At 40.0% G+C, this 27,100-nt stretch overlaps 1 non-coding gene and 1 pseudogene across 1 annotated transcript; one reads left to right on the top strand and one right to left on the bottom strand.

Moving 5' to 3' along the window:
- Positions 1-18,164: 18,164 nt before the first annotated feature.
- LOC138092098 (large ribosomal subunit protein uL23-like) lies at positions 18,165-19,356 on the bottom strand (annotated as a pseudogene).
- Positions 19,357-21,564: 2,208 nt separating this feature from the next.
- Positions 21,565-21,636, top strand: TRNAC-GCA (transfer RNA cysteine (anticodon GCA)). Its single transcript has one exon. It is a non-coding gene; the product is annotated as a tRNA-Cys (tRNA).
- The last annotated feature ends 5,464 nt before the right edge of the window (positions 21,637-27,100 follow it).

The raw sequence follows: 27,100 nt of genomic DNA, 5'->3' as shown, positions 1-27,100 counted from the left end.
TTTGAGTTTCTTGTGTCAAGATCCATGGTCTAAAATCACCACATTGTAAAGCGATTATAAGCCAATAAAAAATAAAAGAAAAAAAAAGGTATCAGAACAACTGGAAAAAAAAAATCCTTACTAGGAAGGATTGCATAGAAAACCATTCTGTTCCTGGAAAGACAAAATGTCAAATAGGTCCATCTAGTGGTGAATTAGAGAATCTCAAATACAAGGATATTCCAGCTGAAGAAATACACCGGAGATAAGGCTTTTACTCAAAAATATCATTCGAAAACCATGTACACAGTAGAAAAAAATTATTAATTGAGGGAATTACTCTGACTTCAGATGCATGGTGAAGTTCTTTGGTTTGTCTCTAACTGGTTGAAAGATTAAATATCAAGCTTAGGTAATTTGCAAGGCCTCGGCCTCCTTTAAGCTTTCTGAAGGAGGAAATGGCAACCCACTCCAGTATTCTTGCCTGGGAAATCCCATGGACAGAGGAGCCTGGTGGGCTACAGTCCATTGGGTCGCCAGACACGACTGAACTGACTTAGCACAACACACCCACGGCCTCCTTTGTGTGCATCACGTTTGCCCCTTGTGGGCATATTTCCCCCCCTCACTCAGGTGCTTTCCTCCCCAGGTCTCCTGCATTGCAGGTGGATTCTTTACCATCTGAGCCACCAGGGAAGCCCAGTTATATGTATGAACACATCATTAAATAAAAATGAGCAGGAGACAGAAATATGCTCACATTCATATTTCTAAAAGGATGTATATGTTGTTTTATATATATATATATATATATATATAGTATCTGGGGAAGGAAATGCAAGAAACTGGCAAACCTTTAGGGAGGGGGGACTCTGGGGAAATTAAGTGAGAAAGAAACTTAATTTGGTTGTTTACTGTCTATTTATTGATACTGATTCACTTTTGTTACAATGTGCTTATATGATTTCCTCATACCAATTTTAAAGAGAAAAGAGTGTGTGTTTTATATGTGGAGATGCTGCGCTGTGCTTAGTCGTTCAGTCGTGTCTGACTCTTTGTTACCCCATGGATTGTAGCCCGCAAAAGTTCCTCTGTCTACAGGAATTCTCCAGACAAGAATGCTGGAATGGGTCACCATGCCCTCCCCTTCAGAGGATCCTCCTGACCCAGGGATCGAACCCAGGTCTCCGTCATTGCAGGTGGATTCTTTACCGTCTGAGCCACCAGGGAAGCCCTATGGAGATGTTACACACTGATAAATAACTTCCTACAGATAAAAAAGAGTATTGATGCTTTCTAATGGATGTTATGTGTTAGTGGTTATGCACCAATGCTGTGGTGTAAGGCAGCTTTAATTTCTCAGGGGAATGGGCTTACCTGGATGGAAAAAAATCTCTCCTGCCTGTCTTTGGACATATTCATTGCCCATAATATTTAGCTACAGCCTTTAGTTGTAAATGATTTATCTGACAACTGACATATTTTTCCAATTATGTTGAAAAAAATCAATTTGTACTTTTTCTGGATGGATGTTCAATCCTCAATACTCTATAAATGGCCTGAAATCTAACAGTGATCTCAGACTGGCACTTGACTTTTGCAAAGATCTACTTTGGATGCTAATTGGGAGAAACACTGTAATTGATTTTGTATAGCAAACTCCCAAATGAACAGGCAGTCAAGTATCACTTCAGCCAAAGCATGAGTGTTTTCTGAGCAGATCTCTTCTAGTGGACGCAAGGCTTGTTTCCGCAACACTCACTCTGCTTTCCCATTGTGTGGCAGCAGTGAGCTTTGAGGAACTGACCCGAGTTCCGTTGATGGGCTCTAGTTAGGAATCCAAGGGTTGCTTCAAGGACCTACCGTTGCATGAGGAGATATAAATTGGCCCCCAGAGACTGCAGAGAAAGACTTTCCATTGGTTGGCTTAGGGAGAGGCAATTTCTGTCATCTGCTGGATGTAAAGAAAGAAATCAGCCGGTCTTCCTGTAACCAGCAGCTGTCTCATAGCCCAGAGAGGGAACCAGACGTAGAATGATACAGACCCTGTACTTACGGGAGAAAGAACCTATATTCTTCATGACACAAGTGAGTCACTTAAACAACCAACCCTGTAGCCTGCCCCAGCTCTAGACTTGGTGTAAATGCCAACTGGTCAGTTTTTCATTCCTTGAATCAAATGGGGTGGGTTGGTTTCTCTATTACTTTCAATTGGAAGCATCATAGTGCCTATTTCAGTAGAGCAGTAAGAAAATCCCTCCATATAGAAATTACAGTATCTAGGCTAGATCTTGAATACCCTTCTCAGGATGAATTTCTTGAATATTTCAATTATAGAAGTGTAAAAGGACTACCCTGGTGGTCCAGTGGTTAAGAATCCGCCTTGCAAGGCAGTGGACATGGGTTCGATTTCTGGTTTAGAAGGATCCCACATGCCAGGAGCAACTGAGCCCATGCACCACAAGTACTGCAACTACTGAAGCCCGCATGCCTAGAGCCTGTGCTCCTCAGCAAGAGAAGCCACTGCAGCGAGAAGCCCGAGCACCACAGCTAGAGAGCAGCCCCCACCCTCTGCAACTACAGAAAAGCCCGCGCAGCAGCAGAGACCCAGCACAGCCGAAAGTAAAAAAATAATTGAATTGTTTAAAGGAAACAACTAAAGTTTGGTGTCTGTGTATCACCATTCATTGAGCAGACTTCACTTTCACTTTTCACTTTCATGCATTGGAGAAGGAAATGGCAACCCACTCCAGTGTTCTTGCTTGGAGAACCCCAGGGATGGAGGAGCCTGGTAGGCTGCCATCTATGGGGTCACACAGAGCCAGACACGACTGAAGTGACTTAGCAGCAGCAGCTATGAAGCAGACACTTTATTTCCAAATCTCATAATCATTCTGCAAGTTAAGTACTTCTCAGTTTTGAGACTCTGGGTTCAGATGCTCGCTGAGATGAAGTCACTTATTCAAGGCAGCATAGCCAGTGAGTGATGGAGCTGAGCCTTGACCTTCTCCCGGTACCGTGCCTGCCACACCCAAGGCCTGCCTGGTCAGACAGACAGGCCTGGCTCATAATCCTGCAGAGGGAAAGCCTTTGCTAGCACATTCTGTGATTTCTGCGTCTTTACCTCAACTGCCCCGGGTACCACCACCAGGGCTGAGGGTCTCACCTAAGGGCTTTCCATCTGAAGTCAGGCTAGTAGCTTATGATGTGGTCTGTCATGGGAAGCTCTGCTAGAGAAGACACTAGTGATCTAAATTCTCACTTCTATTTGTTTCATTTTAGAAATAGTGAGCAAACCAGGCAGTTGTTAGGGAAAGAGACTGGGAGAATGTGAGACAAAGCTGGAGGGCATTTAATTATACTCTCAAGAACATGCAAACTAGGTGAGACAGAACTAGACTGCTAGGCCACCCATGCCAGAAAGACTGAAGTGGGTTCAACTCAGAAACAAAGATCAAAATCTGAAGTAAAGGGAAGTAGCTGTCAACCACACTAAATTCTGCAAACAGTGCCTGTATCTGCAAAATCATGCTCATTACGTCCTCTAGTCCTTCATGATCTGCAGGCTCCTCCCTTAACTCCAGCCAGGCACACAGCTTGTGTGTCTGTGGGTACACTGTGCTGGTCATCAGTATTGCCTTTCAGCTTCAAATTCAGCCTTTTGCCTGAACACATAAATTCATGATGCTGTCCCCTTCTTGGAAAGCATTTTCGCTTGTCTAGCTTATTTCTTTGTACCCTAAGAAATGACTCAAGAGAGAATTCCTCTGAGAAACTTCTAATGATCTTCTCCACTGAACTGTGTCCACATGAGCACAACTCCAGGGAAACCCTCTTGGCTACATAACAGCTTTATATCAGGAGAAGTTAGTCTGTGTAATGATCAGATATGAAATGAGCAGAAAACCGAAGAGAAGATTAAGTAGCAGGTGTAATAAGGATTGCCTCAGGAGTCAAACTAGCAGCAACCCCTAAATATGCTAGAGGAAAATGTTCCCTCAAGAAAGGGAGGCATTAGCAGATGCAAGCTAGTCTACATGGGATAGATAAACAACAAGGTCCTGCTGTGTAGCACAGGGAACTATATTCAATATCCTGTGATCTACAGGTACCAGGACATGAGAGCAACCTAGATGTCCACCGATAGATGAGTGGATAAAAACGATGTGGTGCATACATACAATGGAATATTACTCAGCCATAAAAAGGAATGGATTTGAGTCAGTTCAAGTGAGGTGGATGAACCTAGAGCCTGTTACACAGAATGAAGTAAGTCAGAAAGAGAAAAACAAATATCATATATTTACACATATATATGGAATCTGGAAAAAATGGCACTGATGAACCTATTTGGAGGGAGGAATGGAGACACAGATAGAGAATGGACTTGCGGACACGGTAGGGGAAGCAGAGGGTGGGATGAATGAAGGAAGTAGCATTAACATGTATACATTCCCATATGTGAAACAGATAGCTAGTGGGAAGCTGCTATATAACACAGGGAGGGCAGCCTGGCCCTCCGTGTTGATCTAGATGGGTGGCCTGGGGGAGGGGAGGGAGGTGCAACAGGGAGGGGATATATATATATATATATATATATATATATATATATATATATATATATAAATAAAATTATGGTTGATTCACATTGTTGTATGGCAGAAACCAACACAGCATTGTAGAGCAATTTTTTTTCCAATTAAAAAAAAAACTATGTATTTGAAATAAAATAGCAGTGTTACTAAACTATTATTTTAAGTAAAAAAAAAAATTCTGTGATAAACCATAATGGAAAAGAATATATAAAAAAAGAATGTATATGTATAACTGAATCACTTTGCTGTACAACAGAAATTAATGCAACTTTGTAAATCAACTATAGTTCAATCCAAAAATAAATTTAAAAAATAAAAAGAGAAGCCGACAAGTGGATTAAAATCATTCACACAGGGACTTCCCTGGTGGTCCAGTGGCTAAGACTTCATCCTTCCAATGTAGAGGGCCTGGGTTCAATCCCTGGTCAGGAACTGGATCCCACATACCACAACTAAGACCTGGCACAGCTAAATAAATAAAATAAGCAAATAAATGTTTAAAAAAAATCCTTATTAAAAAAAAATTCACATATCCTTATCTTACCTCCTGAGTTAAAGTAGATATATTTATACATATATATTTATAACATTATTATATTTTCATTTTATTATGTTTTATTTCATATACATTATTTCACTTTATTCCATATATTATATTTTCATATATATGTATATATAATTGAAAGTTTGAAACTGACAGACTTTTTATTCACTTGTAGCTACGGTAAAACTGATCTGATTCTAAATTAATGAGAATGATACGCTATAATAGCAATTTGTATTACAAACTGTTCTTGAGGCAACCATCTGTACTGCACAAATAAATTTGTCTCCGAAACTGCAAGGCAACACTTTCCCAGAGTCCTACAGAGAATCCAGATGCAAATTTTCCTGGCTCGCTGCCTTTGCTTTCTCTATTTGGCCTACCAGTTTGTGAACAAATTTATATATAAAAATTTAAAAGCTGGCTCAGGCCCCGAGAGTGAGGTGGAACAATAATAACAGTGTTTTGTATTTGTGTAAGTAGAACGTTTATCCTAAATGATCAGATCATTTCAAAATAGCCTCCCATTCATTTATACTCATTTATCCAAACCAGGGAAAGTATAAATAAATATTTTAATAGCATCATTTGGTAAGAAGTATGCCCAGCAATCTACATTGGTTTGAACCAGACATGGGTGTTGTATGATTTGTATGTCCCTAGGGAACAGTACTTTAAATTCAGAAATGTTGCTTAATACTGGCATTAGGGGATTTGGGATTGAGATCCCATTAAGTTGCATTTCTTCATCTACTATGCCTAAAATCTACGAAACACTGAGCTCAGAACTAGAAATAAAATCATAAGACTCAAACTTTATAATTTAAGAAATTTACAGTTTAATTATTCTCCTGGTGACTCAGTTGGTTAAGAATATGCCTACAATGCAGGAGACTCAGGTTCAATCCCCTGGGGAAGGAAATGACAACCCACTCCAGTATTCTTGACTGGGAAATAAATGAACAGAGGAGCCTGAAGGGCTACTCTCCCTGGGGTCACAAGAGTCAGACTCGACTTGGAGATTAAACCAGTTATGACCAACCTAGACAGCATATTCAAAAGCAGAGACATTACTTTGCCGACTAAGGTCCGTCTAGTCAAGGCTATGGTTTTTCCAGTAGTCATGTATGGATGTGAGAGTTGGACTGTGAAAAAGGCTGAGCACCGAAGAATTAATGCTTTCGAACTGTGGTGTTGGAGAAGACTCTTGAGAGCCCCTTGGACTGCAAGGAGATCCAACCAGTCCATCCTAAAGCAGATCAGCCCTGGGATTTCTTTGGAAGGAATGATGCTAAAGCTGAAACTCCAGTACTTTGGCCACCTCTGCGAAGAGTTGACTCATTGGAAAAGACTCTGATGCTGGGAGGGATTGGGGGCAAGAGGGGAAGGGGACGACAGAGAATGAGATAGCTGGATGGCATCACTGATTCAATGGACATGAGTCTGAGTGAACTCTGGGAGTTGGTGATGGACAGGGAGGCCTGGTGGGCTGTGATTCATGGGGTCGCAACGAGTTGGACATGACTGAGCAACTGAATTGACTGACTGACTGACCACCACCCAGGTTTATTGAGATGTAATTGACATATAACATTGTGTACGTTTAAGGTATACAATGTCATGATTTGATACACATATATATTGCAAAATGTTAACCACAATAAGGTTAAGTACTCTTGCCTGGAAAATCCCGTGGATGGAGGAGCCTGGCAGGCTGCAGTCCATGGGGTCACTGAGTTGGACACGACCAGGTAACTCCACTTTCACTTTTCACTTTCATGCATTGGAGAAGGAAATGGCAACCCACTCCAGTGTTCTTGCCTGGAGAATCCCAGGGACATGGAAGCCTGGTAGGCTGCCATCTATGGGTCGCACAGAGTTGGACAGGACTGACGTGACTTAGCAGCAGCAGCAGCAGCACGTACTTCACCTCACACAATTACCACTGCTGTTATTGTGAGAACATTTAAAATCTAACCTTAATCACTTCTCCCTTTCAAGTATACAATACAATGTTGTTAACTCTAGTCACCACATTGTTGATTAAATCTCTCAAACTTATTTCTCTTATGAAGTTTGTACTCAAATTTCTGAATTTGAAGTTTGACCAACATCTCTTTCCCCATCCCCAACCCCTGAAAATAGTTCTATCCTTTACGTCTATGAGTTCAGCTCTTTTAGAGTTAACTATGGGCTTCCCTGGTGGCTCAGAGGTTAAAGCATCTGCCTGCAATGTGGGAGACCTGGGTTCGATCCCTGGGTTGAGAAGATCCCCTGGAGAAGGAAATGGCCACCCTCTCCAGTATTCTTGTCTGGAGAATCCCATGGATGGAGGATCCTGGTGGGCTACAGTCCACGGGGTCACAAAGAGTTGGACACAACTGAGCAACTGCACTCACTCACTCATTAATATAAGTGAGATCATATAGCATTTGACTTCCTCTATTTTATTTAGCATAATGCCCTCAAAGTCCATTTATGTTGTCAAGGACAGCAAGCATTCCTTTTTTTAAAGGCTGAATGAACATTCTGTGTGTATATCTATAGTTGCTGTTCAGTCATTAAGTCATGTCTGACTCTTTGGGACCCTGTGGACTGCAGCCAGCTTCTCTGTCCCCCATTCCCTCCTGAAGTTTGCTTAAGTTCCTATCCATTGAGTCGGTGATGCCATCTTTTGTCGAATATTGATTCCATTTTCACTTGTTAGAGAGTATTTTTTTTTTGCTTCTCCCCCACCCTTATAAAAAATATCGTCAAGTCTCTATTTTGTTTATTTAGCTGTGCTGGGCCTTACTTGTGGCACGTGGGATCTTCAGTCTTCGATGCGGCATGTGAAATCTTTAGTTGTGGTGTGCAAACTCTTATTTACAGAATGTGGGATCTAGTTCCCTGACCAGGGATTAAACCCAGGCCCCCTGCATTTGGAGTGTGGAGTCGTAGCCACTGGACCATCAGGGAATGCCTTGCTTTACAGTGCGGTGTAAGTTTCTGCTACACAGCAAAGTGAATCAGCTATACTATGCATATACCCCTTCTTTTTCGGATTTCCTTCCCACTCAGGTCACCACAGAGCACTGAGTTGAGTTCCCTATGCTATACAGTACCTTCTCTTTAGTTATCTATTTTATCCATAGAATCAGTGGTGTACATGCATCAATCCCAGTTACCCAATTCTTCCCACCCTCACCCCCATGGTTTTTTATGAAGTTATTTCTAAGAACTCCAGCAGGAGTAAGCATGGGTGGGGATTTCTGTCCCAGACTCCCTCTGACTTCTCTGAGGGATTGCCCTCCCCACTTTCCATAGCCACCTCTCCCCCATGGTTTGCCCACCCCCCACATTCCAGTCCACATGGTGGGAAACAGACCACCAGCTCTTGGATTTGACAAGTATATCTTTCTAATAGGAGAGGCCCAACTCTTCCTCAGCTTCAGTGCTAAAAGCCCCTGGGTTTGGACTTTTCATGCAGATTGCGTAGAGACTCCTGAAAAAATGAGGCATAACCAGCAGCAGGCAGTAAGAGGATAGGAGCATGTCCACAGTACGAGGAGCATTGTGTCCAAACATGGAGAGAGGGACATGGAGAGGATGGTAGACCAAGCATTGTTTATTTGTCAAGTATGTTAGCATTTGGGGAATCTGGGAAGAGGCATAAGATTTATCTCCTAAGGCATCAGAGAATTTTTTGAACTATTTTTAAACCTTTTTGTAAATCTGAAATTATTCCAAAACAAATGTTTAGCAGATTTTGTGATATGTAGTTCTTTTTTCCACCAGAATAAAAATGTAAAATAAAATGTTTTGAAAGTGGCATCTGAAGCCTGTAATCTTCGGTTTCCTTGGGGCATGTCACTCCCACTGCATGCACTTGACTTGGCACAGAGACGTTGATGAGCCAACCTCCCAAAGGTTTTTCAGACTGGGGAGGCTATTGAGCACAGGGTCTAGGGATTTGATGTTATTTTAAATCAACAAGCAGGTCATTGGAGGTTTTGAACAGTGCAGCAATATTATTTTGAAAAAGAACTCTATGTGGAGGACAATTTGGAAGGAGAATGACTCTAGGGAGATTTAACTAAGGGCCATGGAAAAGGAAAGGAGAACATGAGCTAAATTTTAATGGAAGAATCGACAAATTTGGCTACTGCTGGTGATACCATTAATGGAAATAGAAGAGACACAGGATATGTTTGGAGATATATAAACATAGAGAGCTACTGAGTGTTATAAACAGTGCCAGAGAGAAAGTAGAATCATTTTATGGAAAAAGGCATGAATAATATCATAAATTTTATGAGTAACTATGTAAGGGAGGATTTCTAAATATGACTTCAGAGAAACCTCGGACAATAAAATTTTAAATTGTATAGATTTTTAAAACCTTCTCACATAAATTAAAAAGTGAATAACCCAAGAATAAACTTTGCAATGTACATATATATATATAAGATAAATCCTCAATATCTTATAAATCCATAGTAAAAGACAAACTCCCAATTAAGAAATTAACTGATAGCCAATTCACAAAGAAAACATACCTATGGCTGAAAGAAGGAAGGAAGTTCAGCCTCATTAATAATCAGACAAATTAAATTAGAAGAATTTGTGTTCCACCCTTGAAATTGCAAAAATGAAAAAATGATGTAAGGGGTTTCCTTGGTGGCTCAGTGGTACAGAATCTGCCTGCCAATGCAGGAGACACACGTTCGACCCCTAACCCGGGAAAATCCCACATGCTACAACCAGGCCTGTGCACCACGACTGAACCTGTGCTCCAGACCCTGGGAGCCGCAACTACTGAGCCCACATGCTGCAACTACTGAAGCTCATGCACCCTAGGGCCTGTGCTCTGCAACAAGAGGAACCCACGCACCACAACCAGGGAGTACCACCACTCTCTGCAACTAGATAAAAGCCAGCTCAGCAATGAAGACCCAGCACAGCCCAAAATAAAATAGAATTAAATTATTTTAAAAAATGATAGTAAGCTGGGGCATTTGAGAAGTAATATGAAGAAACAGATGGTCACATACATGATTGGTGGGAGCAGAAATCTTTTTGGAGGAAATGTACATATCCATTAATCAGTACCTTCCTTTCTAGGAATCAATCCAGAGCATGTAATCTTGAGTATACAGTAATTTATCTACAGGAATATTCATTAAAGGTGTTGGAAATAATAAAATTTAAAGCAACCTGAATGTACAAATTAGGAGATTGCTTAAATAAATTGTGGTAATGAAATGTTCCAGTAGTCATTACAAATATTATTTTGGATTTATGTCATAAGGATGAAGAGCTATTCAGTAAAAAAAAAACAAACCCAAAACTCATGTATATTGTAATTACATTAAAAATTTTAATATCATTAAGGTATATGTATATTATAATCTTATTAAAAATTGAAAGATAAAACTCTGGAAATACACATATCAAAATATTAATAGAATTATTTGTAAAGATCAGGTATGGATATTACATCTTTCCTTCTTGTTTCCTTACTGGATTTTCTAATGTTGTACAAATGGTTTTATTCAAGTCACCTGTTGAAAGTGTACAATCCAGTAGTTTTCAACATATTCACAGAGTTGTGTGGTCATCACCGCAATTTAGAATATTTTCATCACTTCAAGTTCAAACCCATTGGCAATCACTCTCCATTTTCCCTCATCCTTGCCAACAATTACTCTACCTTTTGTCTCTGTAGATTTGATTATTCTGGACATATCCTGTTATAGGAATTATATAGTATGTAGCCTTTTGTGACTCATGATGTTTAAGTATTTCATTCCTTTTAAATGCTGAATAATATTTCATTGTAAGGATATACCATTTTATTTTTCTATTCATCAGTGGAAAGACATTTGGGTTGTTTCCATTTTGGGGCTATTATGAATAATACTGCTGTGAACATTAGAGAACAAGGTTTTGTGTGGACATATGTTTTCAACACTTTTGGATGTATACCTAGCAGCAGAATTGCTGGGTCATATGTTAGTTCTGTGTTTAACATTTTGAGGAACTGCCAGAATGTTTTCCAAAAGTGCTACACCATTTTACATTCCCACAGTAGTGTATGAGTTTTCCAATTTCTTAATATATTTCTTAGCAATACTTGTTAAATCTGTCTTTTTTATTCTAAGCATCTTAGTGGAGAAGTAACATGTTTACCCCATCGTGATTCGTATTTGCATTTTCCCAAGGACTCATGATGTTGAGCATATATATATATATTTTGGCCCTGCTGGTGGCATGCAGGATCTTAGTTTTCCAACCCAGAGATTGAACCTGTGTCCCCTGCAGTGGAAGCTACAAGGGCAGTGGCAATGCAGAGGATCTTTGCAAGTCCTTATGGTCATTTGTATATCTTCTTTGGAAAAATATCTCTTCAGATAATTTCCCCATTGAAAAATTGGATTTTTTTTTAATTGAGTTGTTAGGGTTCATTATATATTCTAGACACAAGTCCTTTATCAGACATATGAGTTGCAAATACCTTCTCCTATTTTGTGGGTTGTTTTTTCACCATCTTGATGGTATCATTTCAGATCAAAAGTTTTAAATTTTAAATCAAATTTATCTATATTTTGCTTTTAGTGTCATAGCTAAGAAACCATTGCCTAATCTAAAGGAATAAATATTTATGTAAGAGTTTACTCAAGAAATGTGAATTTTAGCTTTTTAGGTTTATGATTCACTTTGAATAAATTTTTGTGCATAGTGTGAGGGGAGGACCAACCTCGTTGTTTTGCGTGTGGATATCTAGTTGCCCCAGCACCATTTGTTGAAATGACTATTCTTTCCCCATTGAGGTGTCTTGACCCCTCTGCCAAAAATCAATAAACTAGGAATGTATGGGTTTATTTCTGGATTCTCAACTCTATTCCCTCAATCTATTTGTCTATTTGTATGCCAGTGCCATACTCAAAATGCCGGGCTGAATGAAGCACAAGCTGGGATGAAGATTGGTGGGAGAAATATCAATAACCTCAGATACGCAGATGATACCACCCTTATGGCAGAATGTGAAGAGGAACTAAAGAGCCTCTTGATGAAAGTGAAAGAGGAGAATGGAAAAGCTGGCTTAAAACTCAACATTCAAAAAACTAAGATCATGGCATCCGGTCCCATCACTTCATGGCAAATAGATGGGGAAACAATGGAAACAGTCACAGACTTTATTTTCTTGGGCTCTAAAATCACTGCAGATGATGACTGCAGCCATGAAATTAAGACACTTGCTCCTTAGAAGAAAAGCTATGACTCATCTAGACAGCATATTAAAAAGTAGAGACATTACTTAGCTGACAAAGGTCCATCTAGTCAAAGCCATGGTTTTTCCAGTGGTCATGTATGGATGTGAGAGTTGGACTATAAAGAAAGCTGAGCACCAAAGAATTGATGCTTTTGAACTGTGGTATTGGAGAAGACTCTTGAGAGTCCCTTGGACTGCAAGGAGATCAAACCAGCCAATCCTAAAGGAAATAAGTCCTGAATATTAATTTGAAGGACTTATGCTGATGGTGAGACTCCAATATTTTGACCACTTGATGTGAAGAACTGACTCATTGGAAAAGACCCGGATGCTAGGGATGATTGAAGGCAGGAGGAGAAGGGGACAACAGAGGATGAGATGGTTGGATGGCATTACTGGCTCAATGGACATGAGTTTGAGCAAGCTCTGGGAGTTGGTGATAGACAAGGAAGCCTGGCATGCTGTAGTCCATGGGGTCACAAAGTGTTGGACATGACTGAGTGAATTGAACTGAACTGAACCATATAGTCTTAATTACTGTAGCTTTATATTGAGCTTTTAAAAGCTTTATATTAAGTATATATTATTTAAAAAGCTTCATATTAAGTCAATCCTAAAGGAAATCAGTCCTGAATATTAATTGGAAGGACTGATGATGAAGCTGAAGCTGAAGCTGAAATTCTTAGGCCACCTGATGCGAAGAGCCAACTCATTGGATAAGACCCTGATGCTGGGAAAGACTGAAGGCAGGAGAAGGAGACAACATAGGATGAAATGATTGGATGGCATCACCGACTCGATGGACATGAGTTTGACCAAGCTCTGGGAGTTGGTGATGGACGGGGAACCCTTGTGTGCTGCAGTCCATGGGATTGCAAAGAGTCGGACATGACTGAGAGACTAAAGTGAACTTATATTAAGCTTTGAACTTGGAGAATGTACGCCATCCAACTTCGTTATTTTCTGTCAGATTGTTTTGGCAGTCTAGGTCCCTTGCATATTTTTATATATCAATACTTTAGGGTCAACTTCCCAATTTCTTGGGGGGAAAGGGCAGCTGGAATTTTGATAAGGATTTCATTTTGATTCCAGAGATCAATTTGGAAAATCCTTTCACCTGTAGTGGATTGAATGGTAGTACCAAAAGTATATATTACTTCCTAAACTCTGGAACCTGTGAATGTGAATTTTTCTTGAAATTGGCTCTTTATAGATGTAATTGTTTCAAAATAAGATCATCCTGGATTTACAGTGAGCCCTAAATCCAATGACAGTTGTTCCTATAAGATAAAGATAGAGGGAGATTCTAAGACTTAGACACACAGAGTAGAAGTCCCTATAAAGATGGAGGCAGAGACGGGAATCATGAAACCCCAAATCAACAGGTGCCTGGAGCCACCAGAAGCTGGAACAGGCAAGGAAAGATTCTGAGGGAGCACATCCTTGAGGACACCTTGAGTTCAGACTCCTGACCTTCACAACTGTAGGAGAGAATAGATTTGTGTTATTTTAGGCTACCCACTCTGTGGTCATTTGTTACAGCAGCTGTAAGAAACTCTAGTTAATCTGTGTGCTGTGCTCAGTCGAGGCTGACTCTTTGTGACCCCATGGACTGTAGCCCACAAGGCTCTTCTGTCCATGGGGTTTCCCAGGCCAGAATACTGGAGTGGGTTGCCATTCCCTTCTCCAGGGCATCTTCCCAACCCAGGGATGGAACCTGTGGTCTCCTGCATCTCCTGCATTGGCAGGTTATTTTACCACTAGCGCCACCTGGGAGACCCATACACAATCTAAACATCATTAAATCTTCCAACCTGTGAACCTGGTTTGTGTTTCCTTTTATTTAGATCTTTAATTTCACTCAATAATGTTTTACAATTTTCAGTGTATTTGTCTTTCACTTCTTTTGTTAAATTTATTCCTAAGGCATTTGTTGTATTGATGCTATTGGAAATAAACTTTAAAATTTTTTATCTTTGAATTGTATGGAAATGCAGTTGTTTCTCATGTCTACAGCCTTGTTGAACCTGATTACTAGCTCCAATTGGTTTTCTGTATATATGGATTTCTTATAAATCCATACGGCTTTATAAATATAAAATCATGGCAACTGCAAATAGAAATATTTTGCTTCTTCCTTTCTTGCTGGGAGCCTTCCTTACAATGTTAAATGGAAGTGGTCAGAACATATGCACTCAGTTCAGCTCAGTTCAGTCACTCAGTTGTGTCTGACCCTTTGCAACCCCATGAATCGCAGCACCCTGGGCCTCCCTGTCCATCACCAGTTCCTGGAATTCACTCAAACTCATGTCCATTGAGTCAGTGATACCATCCAGCCATCTCATCCTCTGTCGTCCCCTTCTCCTCCTGCCCTCAATCCCTCCCAGCATCAGAGTCTTTTCCAATGAGTCAACTCTTCACATGAGGTGACCAAAGTACTGGAGTTTCAACTTTAGCATCATTCCTTCCAAAGAACACCCAGGGCTGATCTCCTTTAGGATGGACTGGTTGGATCTCCTTGCAGTCCAAGGGACTCTCAAGAGTCTTCTCCAACACCACAGTTCAGAAGCATCAATTCTTCAGTGCTCAGCTTTCTTCACAGTCCAACTCTCACATCCATACATGACCACTGGGAAAACCATAGCCTTGACTACATGGACCTTTGCTGGCAAAGTAATGTCTCTGCTTTTGAATATGCTATCTAGGTTGGTCATAACTTTTCTTCCAAGGAGTAAGCATCTTTTAATTTCATGGCTGCAATCACCATCTGCAGTAATTTTGAGGCACCCAAAAATAAAGTCTGACACTGTTTTCACTGTTTCCTCATCTATTTCCATGAAGTGATGGGACCAGATACCATGATCTTAGTTTTTGTAATGTTGAGCTTTATAAGCCAACTTTTTCACTCTGCTCTTTCACTTTCATCAAGAGGCTTTTTCAGAGAAGGCAATGGCACCCCACTCCAGTACTCTTGCCTGGAAAATCCCATGGACAGAGGAGCCTGGTAGGCTGCAGTCCATGGGGCCGCTGAAAGTTGGACACGACTCAGTGACTTCACTTTCACTTTTCACTTTCATGCATTGGAGAAGGAAATGGCAACCCACTCCAGTGTTCTTGCCTGGAGAATCCCAGGGACGGTGGAGCCTGGTGGGCTGCCATCTGTGGGGTTGCACAGAGTCGGACACGACTGAAGCACCTTAGCAGCAGCAAGAGGCTTTTTAGTTCCTCTTCACTTTCTGTCATAAGGGTGATGTCATCTGCATATCTGAGGTTATTGATATTTCTCCCAGCAATCTTGATTCCAGCTTGTGCTTCTTCCAGCCTAGCATTTCTCATGATGTACTCTGCTGCTGCTGCTGCATATAAGTTAAATAAGCAGGGTGACAATATACAGCCTTGACGTACTCCTTTTCCTCTTTGGAACCAGTCTGTTCCATGTCCGGTTCTAACTGTTGCTTCCTGACCTGTATATAGATTTCTCAAGAGGCAGGTCAGGTGGTCTGGTATTCCCATCCCTTGAAGAATTTTCCACAGTTTATTGTGATCACACAGTCAAAAGCTTTGGCATAGTCAATAAAGCAGAAATAGATGTTTTTCTGGAACTCTCTTCCTTTTTCCATGATCCACTGGATGCTGGCAATTTGATCTCTGGTTCCTCTGCCTTTTCTAAAACCAGCATGAACATCTGAAAGTTCACGGTTCACATATTTCTGAAGCCTGGCTTGGAGAATTTTGAGCATTACTTTACTAGCGTGCGATATAAGTGCAATTGTGTGGTAGTTTGAGCATTCTTTGGCATTGCCTTTCTTAGGGATTGGAATGAAAACTGACCTTTTCCAGTCTTGTGGCCACTGCTGAGTTTTCCAAATTTGCTGCCATATTGAGTGCAGCACTTTCACAGCATCATCTTTCAGGATTTGAAACAGCTCAACTGGAATTCCATCACCTCCACTAGCTTTGTTCGTAGTGATGCTTTCTAAGGCCCACTTGACTTCACATTCCAGGATGTCTGGCTCTAGGTGAGTGATTACACCATTGTGATTATCTTGGTTGTGAAGATCTTTTTTGTACTGTTCTTTTGTGTATTCTTGCTACCTCTTCTTAATATCTTCTGCTTCTGTTAGGTCCATACCATTTCTGTCCTTCATTGTGCCCATCTTTGCATGAAATGTTCCCTTAGTATCTCTAATTTTCTTGGAGAGATCTCTAGTCATTCCTATTCTGTTGTTTTCCTCTATTTCTTTGCATTGATCACTGAGGAAGGCTTTCTTATCTCTTCTTGCTATTCTTTGGAACTCTGCATTCAGATGCTTTTTCTTTCCTTTTCTCCTTTGCTTTCACCTCTCTTCTTTTCACAGCTATTTGTAAGGCCTCCCAGATAGCCATTTTGCTTTTTTTTTGCATGTGTTTTCCATGGGGATCGTCTTGATCCCTGTCTCCTGTACATATGCACTGCTTATGCTTTATTATGCAACTACATGGCCCTCTAGATTCCCATGAATATATCAGATTATTGCAAAGCCCCACATAAATATCTTATTCCTTGACTTTTTTTTTTTTTTTTTTGGTTATCCTATCGTGTCTTGCATGAATATCAGCCCCTTTTGCTATTTTCAGTGGTTGCCAGGCTGCTCTGTGTGTGTGTGTTTTTAAAAAAATTTTTGGTTGTTGTTAAATATTTATTCTATGTATTTATTTGTTTGGCTGTGGTGGATCTTAGTTGCAGCATGTGGGATCTTCGACTGAAGCATATAGGATCTTGTTCCCTGACCAGGGATCAAACCCAGGCCCTCTGCATTGGGAGTGTGGAGTCTTAGCCATTGGACCACCAGGAAAGTTCCCCAGGCTGCAGTTTTTAACTGATTGTGGGCTATTGATTTTCATGATTATCATAGAGTGAGAGGGGGATGGGAATAGGGCAAATTAAAAATGCCACAAAGCTCATTGTTCTTTACCAAAACTCAGCCGTTTTTCTTGAAAAAATGTTCCCTGATGGCTTATAGCCTTTGATTAATTTCCAGAGTTCCAAAAAGTTGATCATGACAGGTTTTGCCAGCCTCATTTCTTTATAGAGTAGAGAATATTTAGAGGTCCTGAGCCTGGTGGGCCACAGTGTGTGGAGTCACAAAGAGTCAGACACGACTGAAAAGACTTAGCATGCATGCATGCGTTCTGTATTTTTATTAATATCACCCTTACAGTCTTAAGCTTAGATTTTTAAACTTAACTCCTAACAATATTTCCAGTGTTTTATTAATAAATCTTGAGGAAAATGGGTAATTTATTTATAGATTTAATTCATTTCATACATAAATAAAACTCTCCTCAAGTTGACAGTGACATGAAGCCACATTGTCGCTCATTGTCAAATGTGTTTTAAGTACTGAGAAAAAGGTCTATATATGAAGTATTGAGAAAGGGTACACTGTATACAAAGAATGTGGATGTAGATGTTCCAACAGCCAAATATTTTATTGTGCGATGAGATGTTGATGGAAAGGCAGTGAGGTTATGATGAGTTTGACTTGCATCCTGATTATGTAAGTGATCTATATGGCTAGGTTCTGTGTATAAATATCAGCTTGAGGAGAGGTTTATTTATGCATTAAATGAATTAACTCAAGAAACAAATTACCCACCTTCCTCAAGATTTATTAATAAAACATTGGGAATATTGTTAGGAATTGAGATAGCTTGGATGGCTATGCTAAAGACGATTGAGGAATATTTTGCTCTGGGAAATTCAGTTCCCAGCTCCCCTAAGCATTTGAAGTCCACCTCTCAGTATTTTTTATATAGTGAAAAGTTTTATATTTGGAATTAGCCAGCTGGACTCAGTTGAGATGATCCTAATTTTGTTGGCAACATCCAAAGCGTCATAGTCAGGAGCCAGTTGAACGAACATATGCCTTCTTCTCTCCATCAGTCCTGATCAGGGTGTTGACCTTAATCGTGTCAATGTCATTTGTTCAGTTGCAGAGCTATGTCTGACTCTCTGCAGCCCCGTGGACTGCAGCACACCAGGCTCAATGGCATAGAGCTTCTTTTAAAAATATTTTTTAATTGGTGGAAAATTGCTTTACAATATTGTGTTGGTTTCTGCCACACAGTAATGTGAATCAGTCATAATTATATATGTATCATCTCCCTCCCTCTTGAGCCTCACTGCCCGCCCACCCCTCTAGGTCATCACAGCGCCAGGCTGGGCTCCCTGTGTTATACAGCAACTTCCCGATAATGAACCCAGTAGAGAACACACTTGCGGACTCAGCTGAGGGTGGGACAAACTGAGGAAGTAGCACTGACATACATAGACTCTCAGGTGCACAGTAGGTGGCATAGAGCTTCTCCACAGTCTGACTAACTTGGTGCTTGTGGGCCCTGACATCCACAGTGAACACCAGTGTGCTGTCTTCTGTGTTCCTTGTGGCTGATTCAGTGAGAGGGGGCATATGATGGCACAGTGATCAGGCTGGTTCTCCCAGGGGTGTTCTTCCAAGGGTATTTGGGCTGCCTCCTGAGCTGCAGTGTTTTAGGCCACTGGAAGGTGGGTAATGCTCAGATCTTCTTTTCCTGTGGTTGTGGACATCTTTCCAAAGCAGTGTGTGGACTGCTTTGGTGTTGCTGCTGCTGCTGCTGCTAAGTTGCTTCAGTCATCTCCAACTCTGTGCGACCCCATAGATGGCAGCCCACCAGGCTCCTCCATCCCTGGGATTCTCCAGGCAAGAGCACTGGAGTGGGTTGCCATTTCCTTCTCCAGTGCATGAAAGTGAAAGTGAAAGTGAAGTCGCTCAGTCATGTCCGACTCTTGGCAACCCCATGGACTGCAGCCCACCAGGCTCCTCCGTCCATGGGATTTTCCAGGCAAGAATACTGGAGTGGGGTGCCATTGCCTTCTCTGACTGCTTTACTGGCCTTCAAAGCCTTTGCCTTGGCTTTGATTCTGGAAGGGCAGCAGCTTCCTTCTTTGCCTTTGGCGCCATCTTTGCGAAAAACAGTCTCTTGCTTTTTAATTTTTGTGTTTTCTTGCTTTTCCAACAAATGACTTTACAACTCATACAACCAAATCTCTCAAACATTTTTGTCTCTTTGCTGCACTATGAGCTTTCAAACATTTTAGATTCTTTAAAAGGTGTACTAGGTCACACCATCCTCTGGCTGGTAGATAATTAAAATCAGGACAGAACAGCAATATACACCCTCTAAAGCAAATGGTCAGTTCTCAGCCTTTATGCTGCCATGACATGCCTGATGAATGATTTTTTTATGTGGGGAACATTCTCAAGGGCACATTCATATTAGGACAAATATCTCAAATTTGGAAGTCATGCATTGTGGTAATTTGTAATCATCAGAACAGTTAACTGCCCATCTGTAGCAGAGGCTCTTTGTGATCCACGGTGGAGATAAACTTGGGCTGTACAGCAGGATGGTCCCAGCATTCTGGCTACAATGTCACTCCTTTGTCTCCCAGAATTCATAGATGTATATACTTATAGTAATATATACACGTGTGTGTGTGTATCAGTTGCTCAGTTGTGTCCAACTCTTTGCAACCCCATGGTTGCAGGCGTCACTGTCCATGGGATTCTCCAGGCAAGAATACTGGAGTGGGTAGCCTATCCCTTCTCCAATATACACACATACATACATATTAGAGTAAACCTTTTGGAAATTTCAGTACTTTAGCTAAAAACAACTTAACATATTGTTTTGGTTCATAGTCTGCAGCCAGATTGTGTAGGATAGAATCTGATTTCATTATGTGCTAGCAGTGTGATCCTCTGGCAAGTTAACCTCTGTCCTTCAGCATCGTCATCCATCAAGTGGACATAATGGTGCCTGTGTCATAAGGCCACTGTGAAGACACCTGAGATCACATATATAAAGGAACAAATCTGCTTCTTATAGTGGACACTCTTTTGTTTGCAACAGATCACTCTGACTCACCTTGCACTTGATTGTTTGAAATGATTTAGAGTTACATAAATCAGAGTTATGTAACTCTTAAAGGGTTTAGAGTTACATAAATAAAACTACTGGGCTTCTGGGGTGGCTCAGTGATAAAGAATCCACCTGCAAAGCAGGAGACGCAGGTTCGATCTCTGGGTCAGGAAGGTCCCCTGGAGAAGGAAATGACAGCTCATATCAGTATTCTTACCTGAAAAATCCCACGGAGAGAGGAGCCTGACAGGTTACAGTCCATGGGGGTCACAAAAGAGTCAGATACAACTTAATGACTGAACAACAACAAATACTAAACTTTGAGTAAGTTTTTCTACTCATTTAGGACATGTCAGTAATCTGGAAGCCTTTTTGGTTTTAGAGATGGAATCCTTTATCACATGAAATCATATGAAGAACCCCAGTGCAGAAACCAGTAACAAACAGATGCTCTATTTGCACTGGGAGGTCTGTGCAAATAGATGGGAGGTCAAATGGGAGGTCTGAAGCCCCATCTTTTCTGTCTGCGGCAGCACATACAGAGTCATAAGGAATTCGGCATTCAACGAAGACAGTTGGAAATCCTGTAGTCTGGTCATGCTCTTGCAATACCAATGTTCTCTTTCTGGGCAACATGTGAGCATGTAAAACGAAGTCCAATGTCCAACCTAGCTTGTATGTCTTTTTTTCTTTTTAATTTATTAATTTTGGGGAGCTGCACTGGGTCTTTGTTGTGGCATGTGGGATCCTTTTGCTGTGATTTGGGGGATCTGTTGGTTGTGTGGCATGTGGGATTTAGTTCCCTGACCAGGGATTGAGCCCAGGGGTCCTACAGTGGGAGCACAGATTATTAGCCACTGGATCAGGGAAGTTCCTAACTTTTATGTCCTGAAAAAAAATCAGCCTAGAAGGTTACCCTTCTGCAATATGCAAGGCTGTGAGCTTAATTAGCAATTCCATCAGTGTATGTGTTTAGGAAATTATCCGCCTTGGGAGTTCAGTACACCCACTTGGAGAGTAAAACCTTATAGGGTGGTGACTTTCAAGCTTTAAAAAATATCAGTATTACCTGAAGGCCTTGTTAAATCAGATTTCTGGGCCCTACTACCAGAGTTTCTGATTTGGTAGGACTTGGATAGTATCTGAAAATGTGCTTTTATTTCTTTTTTTTTAAACAATTTGATATAATTTAAATATTATATTATGAATCCTTTCAAAGTGTACAATTCAATGGTTTTATAGGGGATTCCCAGGTGGCTCAGATGGTAAAGCATCTGCCTGCAATGCAGGAGACCCGGGTTCAATCCCCAGGTTGGGAAGATCCCCTGGAGAAGGAAATGGCAACCCACTCCAGTACTCTTGCCTAGAAAATTCCATGGATGGAGGAGCCTGATGGGCTACAGCCCATGGGGTCACAAAGAGTCAGACATGACTGAGCGACTTCACTCACTCACTCACTCACTCATAGCGTTTTGCAACCATCACCACAATCAATTTTATTTAATATTTTTAAAATATAAATTTATTTGTTTTAATTTAGATTAATTACTTTACAATATTGTATTGGTTTTGCCATACATCACCATGAATCTGCCACAGGTGTACACATGTTCCCCTTTCTGAACCCCCTCTCCTTCCTCCCTCCCTGTACCATCCCTCTGGGTCATCTCAGTGCACCAGCCGCAAGCATCCTGTATCATGCATCGAACCTGGACTGGTGATTTGTTTCATATATGATATTATACATGTTTCAATGCCATTCTCCCAAATCATCCCACCCTCTCCCTCTCCCACAGAGTCCAAAAGACTGTTCTATACATCTGTGTCTCTTTTGCTGTCTCGCATACAGGGTTATCATTACCATCTTTCTAAATTCCATATATATGCATTAGTATACTGTATTGGTGTTTTCTTTCTGGCTTACTTCACTCTGTCTAATAGGCTCTAGCTTCATCCACCTCATTAGAACTGATTCAAATGTATTCTTATTAATGGCTGAGTAATACTCCATTGTGTATATGTATCACAGCTTTCTTATCCATTCATCTGCTGATGGACATCTAAGTTGCTTCCATGTCCTGGCTATTATAAACAGTGCTGTGATGAACATTGGGGTACACATGTCTCTTTCAATTCTGGTTTCCTTGGTGTGTATGCCAGTATTGGGATTGCTGGGTCATAAGGCAGTTCTATTTCCAGTTTTTTAAGGAATCTCCACACTGTTCTCCATAGTGGCTGTACTACTTTGCATTCCCACCAAGAGTGTAAGAGGGTTCCTTTTTTCTCCACACCCTCTCCAGCATTTATTGCTTGTAGACTTTGGATTGCAGCCATTCTGACTGGCGTGAAATGGTACCTCATTGTGGTTTTGATTTGCATTTCTCTGATAATGAGTGATGTTGAGCATCTTTTCATGTGTTTGTTAGCCATCTGTATGTCTTCTTTGGAGAAATGTCTATTTAGTTCTTTGGCCCATTTTTTGATTGGGCCATTTATTTTTCTGGAATTGAGCTGCAGGAGTTGCTTGTATATTTTTAAGATTAGCTCTTTGTCAGTTGCTTCATTTGCTATTATTTTCTCCCATTCTGAGGCTGTCTTTTCACCTTGCTTATATTTTCCTTTGTTGTGATGAAGCTTTTAATTTTAATTAGGTCCCATTTGTTTATTTTTGCTTTTATTTCCAGTATTCTGGGAGGTGGGTCATAGAGGATCCTGCTGTGATTTATGTCAGAGAGTGTTTTGCCTATGTTCTTCTCTAGGAGTCTTATAGTTTCTGGTCTTACATTTAGATTTTTAATCCATTTTGAGTTTATTTTTGTGTGCGGTGTTAGAAAGTGTTCTAGTTTCATTCTTTTACAAGTGGTTGACCAGTTTTCCCAGCACCATTTATTAAAGAGATTGTCTTTTCTCCATTGTATATTCTTGCCACCTTTGTCAAAGATTAGGTGTCCATAGGTGTGTGGATTTATCTCTAGGTTTTCTATTTTGTTCCATTGATCTATATGTCTGTCTTTGTGCCAGTACCATACTGTCCTGATGACTGTGGCTTTGTAATAGAGCCTGAAGTCAGGCAGGTTGATTCCTCCAGTTCCATTCTTCTTTCTCAAGATTGCTTTGGCTATTCGAGGTTTTTTGTCTTTCCATACAAATTGTGAAATTATCTGTTCTAGCTCTGTGAAAAATACCATTGGTAGCTTGATAGGATTGCATTGAATCTATAAATTGCTTTGGGTATTATACTCATTTTCACTATATTGATTCTTCTGATCCATGAACATGGTATATTTCTCCATCTATTAATGTCCTTTTTTATTTCTTTCACCAGTGTTTTATAGTTTACTATATATAGGTCTTTTGTTTCTTTAGGTAGATATATTCCTAAGTATTTTATTCTTTTCATTGCAATAGTGAATGGAATTGTTTCCTTAATTTCTCTATTTTCTCATTATTAGTGTATAGGAATGCAAGGGATTTCTGTGTGTTGATTTTATATCCTGCAACTTTACTATGTTCGTTGATTAGCTCTAGTAATTTTCTGGTGGAGTCTTTAGGGTTTTCTATGCAGAAGATCATGTCATCTGCAAACAGTGAGAGTTTTACTTCTTCTTTTCCAATTTGGATTCCTTTTATTTCTTTTTCTGCTCTGATTATTGTGGCCAAAACTTCCAAAACTATGTTGAATAGTAGTGGTGAAAGTGGGCACCCTTGTCTTGTTCCTGACTTTAGGGGAAATGCTTTCAATTTTTCACCGTTGAGGGTAATGTTTGCTGTGGGTTTGTCATATATAGCTTTTATTATGTTGAGGTATGTTCCTTCTATTCCTGCTTTTTGGGGAGTTTTTTAATCATAAATGGATGTTGAGTTTTGTCAAAGGCTTTTTCTGCATCTATTGAGATAATCATATGCCTTTTAATTTTCAATTTGTTAATCTGGTGTATTACATTGATTGATTTGCAGATATTGAAGAATCCTTGTAACCCTGGGATAAAGCCCACTTGGTCATGGTGTATGATCTTTTTAATATGTTGTTGGATTCTGATTGCTAGAATTTTGTTAAGGATTTTTGCATCTATGTTCATCAGTGATATTGGCCTGTAGTTTTTGTGTGTGTGTGTGTGGCATCTTTGTCAGGTTTTGGTATTAGGGTGATGGTGGCCTCATAGAATGAGCTTGGAAGTTTACCTTCCTCTGCAATTTTCTGGAAGAATTTGAGTAGGATAGGTGTTAGCTCTTCTCTAAATTTTTGGTAGAATTCAGCTGTGAAACCGTCTGGACCTGGGCTTTTCTTTGCTAGAAGATTTCTGATTACAGTTTCAATTTCTGTGCTTGTGATGGGTCTGTTAAGATTTTCTATTTCTTCCTGGTTCAGTTTTGAAAAGTAATCCTTTTCTAAGAATGTGTCCATTTCTTCCAAGTTATCCATTTTATTAGCATATAATTGCTGATAGTAGTCTCTTATGATCCTTTGTATTTCTGTGTTGTCTGTTGTGATCTCTCCATTTTCATTTTTAATTTTATTGATTTGATTTTTCTCCCTTTGTTTCTTGATGAGTCTGGCTAATGGTTTATTAATTTTATTTATCCTCTCAAAGAATCAGCTTTTGGCTTGTTGATTTTTGCTATGGTCTCTTTTGTTTCTTTTGCATTTATTTCTGCCCTAATTTTTAAGATTTCTTTCCTTCTACTAACCCTGGGGTTCTTCATTTCTTCCTTTTCTAGTTGCTTTAGGTGTAAAGTTAGGTTATTTATTGGAGTTTTTTCTTGTTTCTTGAGGTATGCCTGTATTGCTATGAACCTTCCCCTTAGCACTGCTTTTACAGTGTCCCACAGGTTTTGGGTTGTTGTGTTTTCATTTTCATTCATTTCTATGCATATTTTGATTTCTTCTGTAATTTGTTGGTTATTCAGCAGAGTGTTGTTCAGCCTCCATATGTTGGAATTTTAAATAGTTTTTCTCCTGTAATTGAGATCTAATCTTACTGCATTGTGGTCAGAAAAGATGCTGGGAATGATTTCAATTTTTTTGAATTTACCAAGGCTAGATTTATGGCCCAGGATGTGATCTATCCGTCAGCACTTGAGTAAAAGTTGAAATTCATTGTTTTGGGGTGAAATGTCCCATAGATATCAATTAGGTCTAACTGGCCTATTGTATCATCTAAAGTTTGTGTTTCTTTGTTAATTTTCTGTTTAGTTAATCTGTCCATAGGTGTGAATGGGGTATTAAAGTCTCCCCCTATTGTTGTGTTATTGTTAATTTCCCCTTTCATACTTGTTAGCATTTGTCTTACATATTGCGGTGCTCCTATGTTGGGTGCATATATATTTATAATTGTTATATCTTCTTCTTCATTGATACTTTGATCATTATGTAGTGTCCTTCTTTGTCTCTTTCCACAGCCTTTGTTTTAAAGTCTATTTTATCTGGTATGAGTATTGCTTCTCCTGCTTTCTTTTGGTCTCTATTTGCGTGGAATATCTTTTTCCAGCCCTTCACTTTCAGTCTGTATGTGTCCCTTGTTTTGAGGTAGGTCTCTTGTAGACAACATATATAGGGGTCTTGTTTTTGTGTCCATTCAGCCAGTCTTTGTCTTTTGGTTGGGGCATTCAACCCATTTACGCTTAAGGTAATTATTGATAAGTATGATCCCGTTGACATTTACTTTATTGTTTTGGGTTCGAGTTTATACACCCTTTCTGTGTTTCCTGTCTAGAGAATTTTAGCAATTGTTGGAGAGCTGGTTTGGTGGTTCTGAATTCTCTCAGCTTTTGCTTCTCTGTAAAGCTTTTGATTTCTCCTTCATATTTGAATGAGATCCTTGCTGGGTACAGTAATCTGGGCTGTAGGTTATTTTCTTTCATCACTTTAAGTGTGTCCTGCCATTCCCTCCTGGCCTGAAGAGTTTCTGTTGAAAGATCAGCTGTTATCCTTATGGGAATCCCCTTGTGTGTTATTTGTTGTTTTTCCCTTGCTGCTTTTAATTTTTGTTCTTTGTGTTTGCTCTTTGTTAATTTGATTAATATGTGTCTTGGGGTGTTTCACCTTGGGTTTATCCTGTTTGGGACTCTCTGGGTTTCTTGGACTTGGGTGATTATTTCCTTCCCCATTTTAGGGAAGTTTTCAACTGTTATCTCCTCCAGTATTTTCTCATGGTCTTTCTTTTTGTCTTATTCTTTTGGGACTCCTATGATTCAAATGTTGGGGCGTTTAACATTGTCCCAGAGGTCTCTGAGATTGTCCTCATTTCTTCTAACTCATTTTTCTTTTTTCCTCTCTGATTCATTTATTTCTACCATTCTATCTTCTACGTCACTAATCCTATCTTCTGCCTCTGTTATTCTACTATTTGGTCCCTCCAGAGTGTTTTTATATCATTTATTGCATTATTCATTATATATTGACTCTTTTTTATTTCTTCTAGGCCCTTGTTAAACCTTTCTTGCATCTTCTCAATCCTTGTCTCCAGGCTATTTATCTGTGATTCCATTTTGATTTTAAGATTTTGGATCATTTTCACTATCATTATTCAGAATTCTTTATCAGGTAGATTCCCTATCTCTTCCTCTTTTGTTTGGTTTGGTGGGCATTTATCCTGTTCCTTTACCTGCTGGGTATTCCTCTGTCTCTTCATCTTGTTTATATTGCTGTGTTTTGGGTGTCCTTTCTGTGTTCTGGCAGTTTGTGGAGTTCTCTTTATTGTAGAGTTGCCTCACTGTGGGTGGGGTTGTACAGGTGTCTTGTCAAGGTTTCTCGGTTAGCAAAGCTTGTGTCGGTGTTCTGGT

This window comes from Capricornis sumatraensis, chromosome 16 (assembly GCF_032405125.1).
Source record: "Capricornis sumatraensis isolate serow.1 chromosome 16, serow.2, whole genome shotgun sequence".
Taxonomy (NCBI): domain Eukaryota; kingdom Metazoa; phylum Chordata; class Mammalia; order Artiodactyla; family Bovidae; genus Capricornis; species Capricornis sumatraensis.
This window is presented reverse-complemented; position numbering and strand designations above follow the sequence as displayed.